Here is a 12,001-nt window from a genome sequence, read left to right on the forward strand (position 1 = left end):
GTGAAGCGGTCAGAAAGTGCTTAATGAGGTTGATTGTAAACCAGCCATTCAAGGAGTTTAGCGGAAAAGGGGAGCATGGAGATACGGCATATGTTGGTAAGATTGGTAGGGTCCTATGGACGGCTTTTCAAGTATGGGGGTAACCAGTGCATCTTTTAGAGCATTGGGGAAGATGCCAGAGGTGAGGGAGAGATTGAAGATGTGGGTTAGAGAGTGTAGGATAGAGTCAGAGGGTGACCATAGTATTTGAGAGGGAATAAGGGACAGGTGATTAGGTGGGCGTTAGAAGGGAGTTTAGCAACTTCGTAAAACATATGTGTTGCGTTAAAATTGAAGGTGCCTTTTTGTTGCGTTTTTCAATCAGAGCACCAAAGCTGCAGCAAGCAGGACATTTTAAAAAGGCAGCGCAGCAATGTGAACAGATAGAATTTAAAGAGAACTATTTTACACTCGCTTCTGATGTGCACCGATGTAAACAGGCCCTAATGGCCCGTACGCATGATTAGATAATCGTATGAAAAATACAGATCTGATCTGATCCTTAGTACACAGCTTTTGCAAGCCAATCAGGACAGCTCGTTCGATATTATCTGATAGGACAAGCACGAACATGTTTCCTGTACGACCCCAGATCGTACAATTTACACTTTCTTGGTACAGTTGTCATTCGAAAATTCAGTACCAATACAATACAATACATCACTTCCAAAAAAAAATTCTGTCGTAACTTTAGTAAACTCTTCATTTTCGATATGAGATTAATATGCAAAAAAAAAAAAAGATGATCGTTCGTGCAATAATCTCATTCACCTCTATTTACAGTTAACACTGCAAAAAAAAATTTACCGCCATTTTAGCGGTGGTATTCGGCAGCTAGTATGGTGGTTTTACCCCCCTGCTAGTGGCCAAGAAAGGGTTGACACCACCGCAAAGCGCTGCTGCAGCGGCGCTTTGCCTGCGGTATAGCCATGCTGCCCCATTCAATTCAATGGGCAGGAGCTCCAAAGATGCTGCTAGTAGGACTTTTTTTCACTGTCCTGCCAGCACAGCTCACCAGTGTGAAAGCCCTCCGGCTTTCACACTGGTGTGAGGAGCGGCTCTTTCAGGGCGCTTTGCAGGCGCTATTTTTATGACTGTAGCGCCTGCAAAGCGCCTCAGTGTGAAAGGGGTCTAAATGTGAGATCTGAGGTCTTTTTGACCCCAGATCTCACATTAAAGAGGTCCTGTCATGCTTTTTTTTTTTTATATTACAAGAGATGTTTACATTCCCTGTAATAGGAATAAAAGTGATCCAAAGTTTTTTTTTTTAAAGGGACAGTGTAAAAACAAAAAGTAAAATATATAAGGAAAAAAATAAAAATTAAAGTGCCCCGTCCCGTCATGCTCGCGCGTAGAAGCGAATGTATAGAAGCGCACGCATATGTTAATGATGTTTAAACCACAAATGCGAGGCATCGCCGTGATCGTTAGAGCTAGAGCAATAATTCTAGCAAAATATCTCCTCTGTAACTTAAAACTGGTAACCTATAGAAATTTTTAAACGTCGCCCTATGGAGATTTTTACGTGATTTTTGTCGCCATTCCATGAGTGGGTGCAATTTTGAAGCGCGACATGTTAAGTATCAATTTACTCGGCGCAACATTATCTTTCACAATATAGAAAAAGAATTGGGCTAACTTTAGTGTTTTCTATTTATTTATTTTTATTGCGTTTGTAAGACTGATGTGCAAATATGATGTGACATAAATTATTGCAATGATCTCCATTTTATTCTCTAGGGCAGGGGTCTTAAACTAGCAGCCCTCCAGTAGACACCCCTGCTCTAGGGTCTCTGCTAAATAAATATATATATATATATATATATATATAAAAAAAAAATATATATATATATATATATATATATATATATAAAATGGAAAAAAATAATTTTATATATATATATATATATATATATATATATATATATATATATATATATATATATATATATATATTTAATGTTTGGGGGTTCTAAGTCATTTTCTAGCAAAAAATACTGATTTGAACTTGTAAGCAACAAGTGTCAGGCATAGGCTTGGTCCTTAAGTGGTTAAAACTTTTTTGCAATGGAGGCTATAAAGCTATTTCTGGTGACACTAAAAGACTAAAAAAAAATGGTTCAATAGCATACAACGTGTACACTCTACTTTCGCCCTTTACAAGCATGGCGGCCGAAGAATCACCATTGTTTATGGCTTTATTGCTTGGCTACCGTCTACTTCTCAGCCAATCACAGGGTGGAGACCTTTGCTTTCCTCGTAATCCACCAATAAAAAAAGTTTAGGAAAGTTAGAGCGTGACGTTCGTACACACTGCAGGCCCCGCCTACAGATTGACCTTCTACGCCAATCGCCGCCCAGAAATTGTGTAGAACGCTGTGGAGGAACGAAAGAAAGAACGCTTAACCCCACCCTCCCAACTGTTCTGTGACACGCCTACCACCAGGACCGCACCTCTTGCCTTTGCAGCGTCCAATCCCGAGTGTAACCGTTAGTGTCGCTTGGAGTTTCGGTGGAGGAAGGTGAGAAGAGGGAGCTGTGGGTGCGGGACGGGCGTTAGGTGTGCCTCGTAGGCTGAGGACAGGGTAGGGGGGCAGTTGTGTGCTTCTGTATTGTCTACACTGCTAAACGTGTTTACATGACTGGCCCTGTACAGAGGGCTGCTGGCATAGTGTGCCTGTGTGACTGACACTTGTATGTGTTCAGTGTAACCTGCCCTTCTCCTATGTGTGCAGCTACATAGGAGAGCACTGCTTTGTCTATGTGGCTTCATGTGTGACTCATCTGTGGGTGCAGGGAGACCAAAGTCATACAAATAATAGAAATATACAATGTGATACAGGAGAGTGGGAATCAGGGATTGCTCCATGCCAAGAAATGTGCTTCTGACCAAGCCTGTCCTCTTTGTTTACAAGGAGAAATCTGGATTTTTTAGTTGGAAAATTACTTAGAAACCCCAAGTGTGTGTGTGTGTGTGTGTGTCTGTGTGTGTGTATATAATATATATTTTTGGCAGAAACCCTAGAGAATAAAATGGCAGTCATTGCATTCTTTTTTTTATCTCGCACTGTATTTGCACAGCTGTTTTTCAAATGCAATTATTTTTGGAAAAGATACTTTTTAATACATTTTAAAAAATCTATACCCCAATTTTTTTTTTTTATAGTATAAAAGATGTTATGCCAATAAATACCTAACATGCCATGCTTTAAAACTGGGTGCGCTTGTGGAATGGCGCCAAACTACGGTACTTAGGAATCTCCACAGGCGACGCTTTTACAATTTCTACAGGTTACCAGTTTAGAGTTACAGAGGATGTTTAGTGCTAGAAGTATTGATCACGCTGTGATGTTTGTGGTGATACCACGTGTGTGGTGGGAACACGGTTTACATGTGGGCATGACCTATGTATGCATTTACCACTGCATGGGGAGACAGGAGCGCTTTAAATTTTTATATATATATATATATATATATATCTCTAAATCTACTTTTTTTTTGTTTTTTTGTTAGTGTGTATATGTATATATATATCTCTATATCTATATCTATCCAGAGGATCGCTGCGCTTAATTTCTTTATTGAACCAGAGTTCATACAAACATTACATGATGTGTAAGTTCATTACATTTCATCTACTTTGAAACAGGGGGTGTATATATATAATTATTATTACTTTTGTTTTATTTTTAAACTGTCATGTTAAAAAGGATCACTTTTATTGCTATCGCAAGAAATGCAAACATCCCTTGCGATAGAAGTACAGTATGACAGATCCTCTATATGGTGTGATCTGGGGTCTATAAGACCCCAGATCTTTCCTCTATCCTTAAAGGAGTTGTAAACCCTCATTGTTTTTCACTTTAATTGCATGTGTTCTGTGCGTTAAGGGGAAAAACCTTCTGTGCTGCAGCTCCCCCCAGACAACCCCCCCCCCTTTTCTTACTTGAGCCCAATCTTTCCATCGCAGGGGTAAGCCCAGCAGCTCCAGCCGCTCTCTCGGGTCCTCATTGAATAGATTGATAGACAGTATTTGTAGCTGCTGACTTTTAATCTTGGGAGGAGGGGCTGGAGCTATTCTATAAATTCTGTTTGTCTTCACACTGGTCCATTGTGGTGTTAAGTCTTACTTGCTGCATTTTTGGTTAATTAAAAAAAAAAGAAAATGCACTACCCCGTTGAAATGCATTGAAAACAAGAACGCATCCCTGTTAGGTTTTTGATGCAGTTTTTGAGTCACATGATCTATGAAAAACACCATGAGCACAGTAAAATCGCAGCAGAATTGTGTATATTTTCGGCACCATTATCAGTCTTTTTAGCTATCGGCAAAATCCCGAATACACTGTTTTCAGCCTGTGTTTTGGCCGCAGAAATTTTGTTGCATCTATAGCTCCTATCCTTTACAACCAAGGAAGCTTCTTCTGTTTGGTCTGCAACTGTCATGGTGCTGCACACATGATCAGTTATAACATCGGCCATTTGATGGTTTGACAGTTTGGTTGAGAGCACAAGCAAATGTGACAGTTAGCAATCCCGGCATTCTAGGAATGTAACTGTTTTTTAAAACCGTAAAATCAATGGGTTTATTTTCGCTTTATGATTTACTGCTGTTCAGGGGCTCTGGGCTTTGGCAAAAATGGCAGCCTCCGGTAAGAAGAAACGGGAACAACGCTGGAGGCAATTTACAGCACACACTAATTTGGTAGCATAATTATTAATGTGGCATGAATGCTCCTTGCTAAACATTATTTTTATCAAGCTGTTATGGGTGAAGTTTCACTTTTAAAGAGACCCTATCACCACATCCTACCTTATGAATTACAATATGTTATTTCTACTGGCCCCCCACCTGTACATCATTACAGAAAATCTCATACTATCAGCAGTGAAAGCTACCGCACAATAAACGCTGACAATGGGGAGTGGCTGGAAGGTTGACACTCCATAGTAAACTCAGAATGGTAGTATAGGTACATGTACTCTTCTTTTTAATGAGCACCCAAATATGTTGCTACATACTTTCAGTATCCTGAAGGTTCCCTCCATGCAGGGGGGACCATTTACACAAAGGGGCAATATTTTGTCCATGACACTATTATTTGTCAGGTTGATAGATGATTATAGATCATAACGCATACATGGCAGTCTGTTCTACCAATTATTTGGAATACTTAAGGTTTACTCTTCTATAGAGCTGCACAATTAAAAGTTAAAAAATCATGATCTCGATTCACATCTCTCCTGCAGAGGTTGCTGATTCTTTCATATAAACAAGTGGAGAAACTCTCAGCTGTCAAAAGAAAACATCCCCAAGTTTTATTTTATTTTTTTTTTTTAACTTGCAACATTGTAACTAAGCTTCCTTTTTAGATCAAAGGGATAGAACTTCTGTGTAAATAAATAATCCAGGCAGACTGCCAAATTTTCAACACCCTGTAAACGCAGGAAGTTTAACCACTTAAAGTCTAAATCTTTTTCTTTCTTAAGTTAAAAATCAGTATTTTTTGCTAGAAAATTACTTGGAACCCCCAAACATTATATATATTTTAGCAGAGCCCTAGGGAATAAAATGGAAATTGCTGCAAAATTTTATGTCACACTGTATTTGCCCAGTGGCCTTTCAAATGCAATTTTTTGGGAAAAAATTCACTTCAATTAATTAAAAACAAACAAAAAAAAAACAGTAAAGTTAGCCCAATTTTTTTTTTTTTGTTTTAATGTGAAAGATGATGTTATGCCGTGAGAATCAAGAGAATCATGATTTATCTTCTAAGCAAAAAAGTCGTGATTCTCATTTTAGCCAGAATCGTGCAGCTCTACTCTTCTATGTGCCTCCACATGTTTCAGCGTTATGCCCTGTGTGCAAGCTCATGCCATTTACGTATTTTTAGGCACTTGGATGTTTTGTTTTTGACTGTTGAATCATCCAAAGAAGACTTGTAGTGATGGTTTACATGGACTAAGGAGATTAAAATTGCAAGCTGTCAGGAAAACTCTGACCCCCTTCTTCAGGCAATTTTAGAAGTGATTATCTCCCCATATAAGTCTATTCAATTCCAGACATTTCTGGCACTTTTTGTTTACATGTCACAATTAGTATTTCTTTAGAAACTTCTGTAAAATGACTTGGAACCCCCAAATATTATATCATTTTTTTAAAGCTGGGTTTTGCAATTTTTTTAGGTCTTATGTTCTTTGTGTAACAAACACATTTTTATTAGGGGGGAACAAAAAATACACTTTTTTTTCTTTTAATTTTAATGCTAAAAAAAAAAAAATCCACAATACATGAACCAATTTTTTTTTTTTAAGATGTTAAAGATGATGTTACGCCAAAAAAAATAGTTACCAAACATGTTATACTTTAAAATTGTGCACGCCCGTGCAACAGTGACAAACAACGGAAGTTTTACTATCCATAGGCGACGCTTTAAAAGTCTTTTACATTTTACCATTTTAGATTTACAGGGGAAGTCTAGTACTTTAATTACTTTTTATTTTATATAAAATCTTATTTTTTTTATTTTTTTATGCTTATTCCATACAAAAGAAAAAACAAAAACAAAAAAAAACTGTTTTATTTTTTAAAACAAACAGCATCTTAATATACATATTCACCAAAAAAAACAACAACAAAAAAAAATAAACTAACAAGACCAACCAACAACAAACATACACCTCTGTATTAATTTCCAATTGCATTTGATACTGTTCAGTTCTCATCATCTTAGTTTGTTATAGTACTTGAATTTCTGCCCATGATCTGACGTTCATAGTGATACCTCACACGTGTGGGAAAATCGCTGTTCGCGTGTGTGTGGGACCAATGCATGCGTTTTGCCTTTACACAGGGACGCGTTAAAAAATAAAAAAACAACAACAAAAATAAAATTAAATGTTTTTATTTTTTTATTTTTACACTGTTGCTTTTTCATTTTTTTTTATTTTTTATTTTTTTATTGCTGTCACAGGGAACGTAAACATCCTTGTGGCAGAAATAGGCATGTGATGTGTACTCTTATGGAGAGATCTGGGGTCTACACGACCCCAAATCCCTCCCCTACTCTTAAAAGCATTCGATCATACCATGATCAGCGTTTTCAAATGCTTTTGACTTTTTTTTTTTTTTTTTTTATGGCACCTGTGACATTTGGGTAAACCGGAAGTGATTTCAGGTCATTGCTTCCGGGTTATAAAAGCCAATCTGGGCTTAGCTCTGCAATCAGCCGGCAGAAGCATCAGCTGGTTGCTCGGATCTCCCGGTGGGATGGGAGAGCCAGAGAAAGCCTCAGAAGGTGGGGGGCATGGACTCCTCTCCTGCTGCTTGGTAAAGCAATCCAGCGGCTAGTTAGCTGCTAGGATTGCTTTTACAGGAGCCGACCACTGGTTCTAAAAAAACGGTACTGCAGGCAGGCATCATCCTGGTATAACCCCTTGAAGTCCAGCGACTTATGCCCCTGGTCCACAAGTAGCTATGGTAGGACAAAAGCAGTTAAAGCAAGTCAGCTGCGCCTGCAAAGAATTCTGAATTATTTCTGAAGCATCTCAAGCTAATTTAGAAAGCGCACTGGATTTTTCCATTGAAACCCGTTGACAAGGGACCTAAAAACTGCATATCAAACATCGCAAATGAGATCAAGTGGTTGTATCTGTGACCAAAGTAAGGGTGGTCAGAGAGCAGTAGATATAGCCCCTGAGATTGACTGGCAGAGCGAGATGGCTTGCTGTCCTCCACCTCAATGCAAACATTGGCGAAGAAGCATGTTTCCTTCACTTTTTTCTATAGAAGAGTAATTGGGCCTGTAGGGAGATTTTTTACAACATAATGCACTGGTTCACACTACCCGTATGCTAAAATCCTGTCTTTTGCCCTGGAGTAAGCTGCAGAGCGTTGGTGGTGCGATGCATGATTCAGAATACTTTTATGTTTTTGTTTACTTTGAGCTGCATAGATACTTCATCGATGTCCCTGCACAGTGACACGATGCATTGCACTTCAGTACGATGACATGCCTTGCCATCCAGTGCGCTACGTCTTTTCGCACTCCACCGCACATCACATCTTGGTTGTGCACAAATAGAACCATTGTGGTGACTGGCATTTATCCAGTGTGGATGATCCAGAAGTGCCTTTATCAGAAGATTTCCTTCTTCTAGTAACACAATAAGAATGAAATCACATGTCATTAAAATGCGCTGCACTTGTGATGATGCTGTAATTCTAGAATTTTTAAAGGATTTTGACTTGGTAGCATGATCTGGGTTCAGGTGAATATAGTATCATGTACAAGTGGCTGTGAATGTTGCTAAATTAGTCCATGTGTCTTGGCAAAGGTACTTTAACATGCCCCATATTTAGATGGAATGCACTATGGAATGAGACAAACATTCATGTCTACATTTCTGAACACTCTGTAAATGATAGCCATGTCCTCCAAGAAAATGTGAGAGTTCATCCTTGGTTTGAAATAAATATTCTCCACCTACAGTCATTAAAGCAGAACTAAACTCTCTAAATCAACGTTAACTATTTTTAACCCTTCTGCTACTAGGAAGGTTCCTTATGCTGCTAGCATTGATAAATAGATCAGAAGGTATATTATATTTACTTGTTTTTAACCTTCTTTTTGCATTTATTCAGTTTACTTCCTGGTTTCTGGCCTAGGCCAAAACAATGCCATACAACCCAGGAGTCTTCATAAGCTTTTTTTTTTTTTTTAATCTGGAAAAGGTGGTTTCCTAGCTATGCAACATCTGCCTCAGCTAAGGGCAGATGGATTCCAGGAAGTAAATGCTACATGAATCATCTGCCCTTACCCAAGATGGCTGGGAATGCAAGGGGGGGGGGCGATCAAAGGGTTAAGTTTGTCTTTAGCGGGTGCTTACTGTGTGGTGATTGCTTTGACAGGGAGAACAGAGATCTTGTGTTCCTGGTGAGCAGGAACATGGATCACTATGTTCTCCCCTGTCAGAACAGCGATCTGCCTTGTTTACATAGACAGATTGCTGTCCTGCCTGTCGAGGGGAATGATCGCGGGTGGCCGGCGGACATTGCGTCCGCCGTACCCGCTGATTGGCCCCTCATACGCCTGCCCCCAGAGGCTACTGCATGAAGCGACGCACAGGTACCTTGTTTCACCTCCTTGCCGCAGTAAATGTACAGAAGGCAGTCCAGAAGTGGTTAAGCTGGTGTTCTTCTCACTACCCCAGGTTTCCTTTTTCAGGGTGATTCCTTTCATTTGCGGCACCCTATGTAGGGAGTAGTTATTTTCCTACACTGTGTGCATCAATAGAAACACACAGCCCCAGAGTCTAGGAATGGCAAGGCACTAACTTGCTCTTTCCCCTTTTTTTAACCTCCTTTTTTTGCAAGTTCACAGACTGACTGGAGACTGTGCTGTCCATTTTTAACTCTTTCCTGCTAAGGTGGGAATTTCAGAGAAGCAGCATTGATGGCTATAAAATGCTGGCGCTGGGGTAAGAAATCTCAGATGGCAAAAAAAAAAACTGACCGGGGTCATAACCCTTGCTCTATCCAAAATGGAAAAAAAAAGTTTTGCCTTTAGTTATGCATGCATTGTATAAGTATATTTCCCAAGTTGTATCTCTTTAGACACACTGCAAGTAAAGAAAAGTAATGGATGTACCAGAAACATGGTACACCCCACCTTCCTACCCTGACGACACACTGTACTTTCAGCTCCTAATTCTTATCACATGGTGTCGGTGTCACGTCACATTCGGCTACCCATCACATTTTGCTACCCGCTGGAGTGCACATGCGTGACGCCGCCATATGCGTCCCAACACAGGGCCCCTCGCGGGTTTGCTTCATTCGCCACACTTCGGGCACGGCCTCGCTTCGCTCGACATAATTATAATGTAAGTCTTTATGTCCACTTGCATGGTGGGGCTTGAACCTGGACTCGGGTAGAACATATATGGCGGCGCCACGCATGCACAGACCAGCGGGTAGCCAAATGTGATGGGTCACCATATGTGACAAAACATCGGCTCAATCAGTTTCATTTTATTTAAATTTTTTGTTTAATCTTATTTTATTAAACTTTTCATAGATGTTACCTTTGTCAGAACACATGAAAAGTAGTACATTTTGAATAACCGGTTCAATGGGTGGAAAGAGAAAAGTAACTGGGGGCATGAAAGGGGTAGGGGGGAAGAGTTTGGGATCACTCCATGGCTAATGGGTGGATTTCTATATACTTCACTGCTTCCTTAACCGGGCCCACAAAATCCGTGTCCAGTCAGACCCCACCCAATTATAGATGGCACTTTATTTTTATTTTTTACGGTTTAAATAAAGATAAGCATTGGGACTAAAGTTGCATTCACATGAACTTTTGCTTGCCCAAATGACCTCTAGTGGAAAATTCTATGTCTTTTCAAGTGCCTGGGAAGCCGCAGCTGACCATAGAAGTGAATGGCTGTGCTTTGCTTGTCTCATGTAAATGGCGATTCTCATTTGCATTTACCTGAGCATGTGCGTGTGACTCTTCCCCCTCAAAGGAGAAACTTGCGTGTTTGGGACCATACTGTCATGCTAGGTAAGCATGGTGTGTCTGAGCCCTAAAGTTGGTCATGCACATTTAAGATTTCTCTCATTCAGCGCATAGGGAGAAAATAATTAGATTTCCCCGTCCACATTAAACAGCTTGGATGGATGGATGAATCTGCATTGCTGGTTATTGTATTCTGACAGCTGGCACTTGTCAGACGCACTTCCGAACGAACGTACTTGCCCACACACGAACGGACTAAAGTCCGTTCGAAAGTCAGTTTATTTTGAACGTGATGACGTACGACGGGCTTAGAAGCCAGTAGCCAATAGCTGCCCTTGCGTCGTATTTGGGCCGTCGGACCAGCATACAGACTAACTTTTTTCCTGATAGCAATTGTGTCCATCGGACAGATTTGAAACGTTTTTAAGAAAAATGTTCGGGCTATCTCACACGCGATCGGACTATCTGACGGAATGATTCAGCCTGACCTAGTCTGCCGGAAAGTCTGGTCGTGTGTAAGCGGCATTAGAATACCCAAACAGTGCCTGCTCCTTAAATTGAAGAGGAGCAGGTGAATGACACAATCTGCCTCCTCCAGTCACAGAATGCTTTGCATTCTGCTAAAGAATACTGTGAGTTCTGGAACTGGGTGAGAAAGGAGGAAGAGGACGGCCAGCAATGCTAATGCTTCATGATCACAGCCGCTAACCTAAAAGTGATGCTAAACGCACACTGTTTAATTTAAATTGTCCTTTCTCTTTCTGTATGTGGATGATGGCACTGTAATTCTTTTAATAATAATAAAAAAAAAAAACGACCCTTTTCCTAATCGATGTATACAGCTGTCACATGACCCAGATCTTTCCCAGCCTGTCTGCAGGGATATATAAGCAGAAGGAGATTCTAGTCCTGCTCACATGTTCAAAAAAAAACAAACAGCATTTTGGGAGGGATTAAAAATATTTAATATCAAACTTTTAAATTTGGCGTACAAATCTAATTATTATAATTTGAAATCATATCTTTGTTATTTTGTGTAAATAACGTGGCATGGGTGGATTTCTGCCAGTCCCAGGCTTTGGCACGACCCTTCAGCCTGTGTGTGTGTTTGTGTTAAAATAACAGGGAGGGGAAGCTTCCATCAATCTGCATGTAATATCCCACCCCTATTGTGTTTAGCTGGTTAGTGGGCATAGAGGAGGAAGTGGGCTGTCATTTACCACCGTGTATACACCCCCATGTGTAACTCTCTAGTCACATGAGCTGCTCAGATGTGACAGGAAGGAAATGCTAAGCATTGAAACTCACTAAAAACTGAGCATTTGCAGAGTTGCCACCACAGCTGCAAAATCCCTAGCAGAATTGGGGACATGGACAGGATGTAGAGAGCAGCAGTATTAACCAGGTTTTTGCAGAATACAGAAAACAAATCTCATAGT

At 40.1% G+C, this 12,001-nt stretch overlaps 1 protein-coding gene across 1 annotated transcript in view; it reads left to right on the forward strand.

Moving 5' to 3' along the window:
* The first annotated feature begins 2,408 nt into the window (after positions 1 to 2,408).
* FARP2 (FERM, ARH/RhoGEF and pleckstrin domain protein 2) overlaps positions 2,409 to 12,001 on the forward strand; it is a 205,809-nt gene continuing 196,216 nt past the window's right edge. The window contains exon 1 of the mRNA XM_077488426.1: positions 2,409 to 2,561. The gene's annotated coding sequence lies outside the window, so the exon portion shown is untranslated. The remainder of the gene's footprint in view (positions 2,562 to 12,001) is intronic.

The sequence above is a fragment of the Lithobates pipiens genome, unplaced genomic scaffold (genome assembly GCF_037356315.1).
Source record: "Lithobates pipiens isolate NorthernLeopardFrog02 unplaced genomic scaffold, aLitPip1_a1.2 Scaffold_18, whole genome shotgun sequence".
Taxonomy (NCBI): domain Eukaryota; kingdom Metazoa; phylum Chordata; class Amphibia; order Anura; family Ranidae; genus Lithobates; species Lithobates pipiens.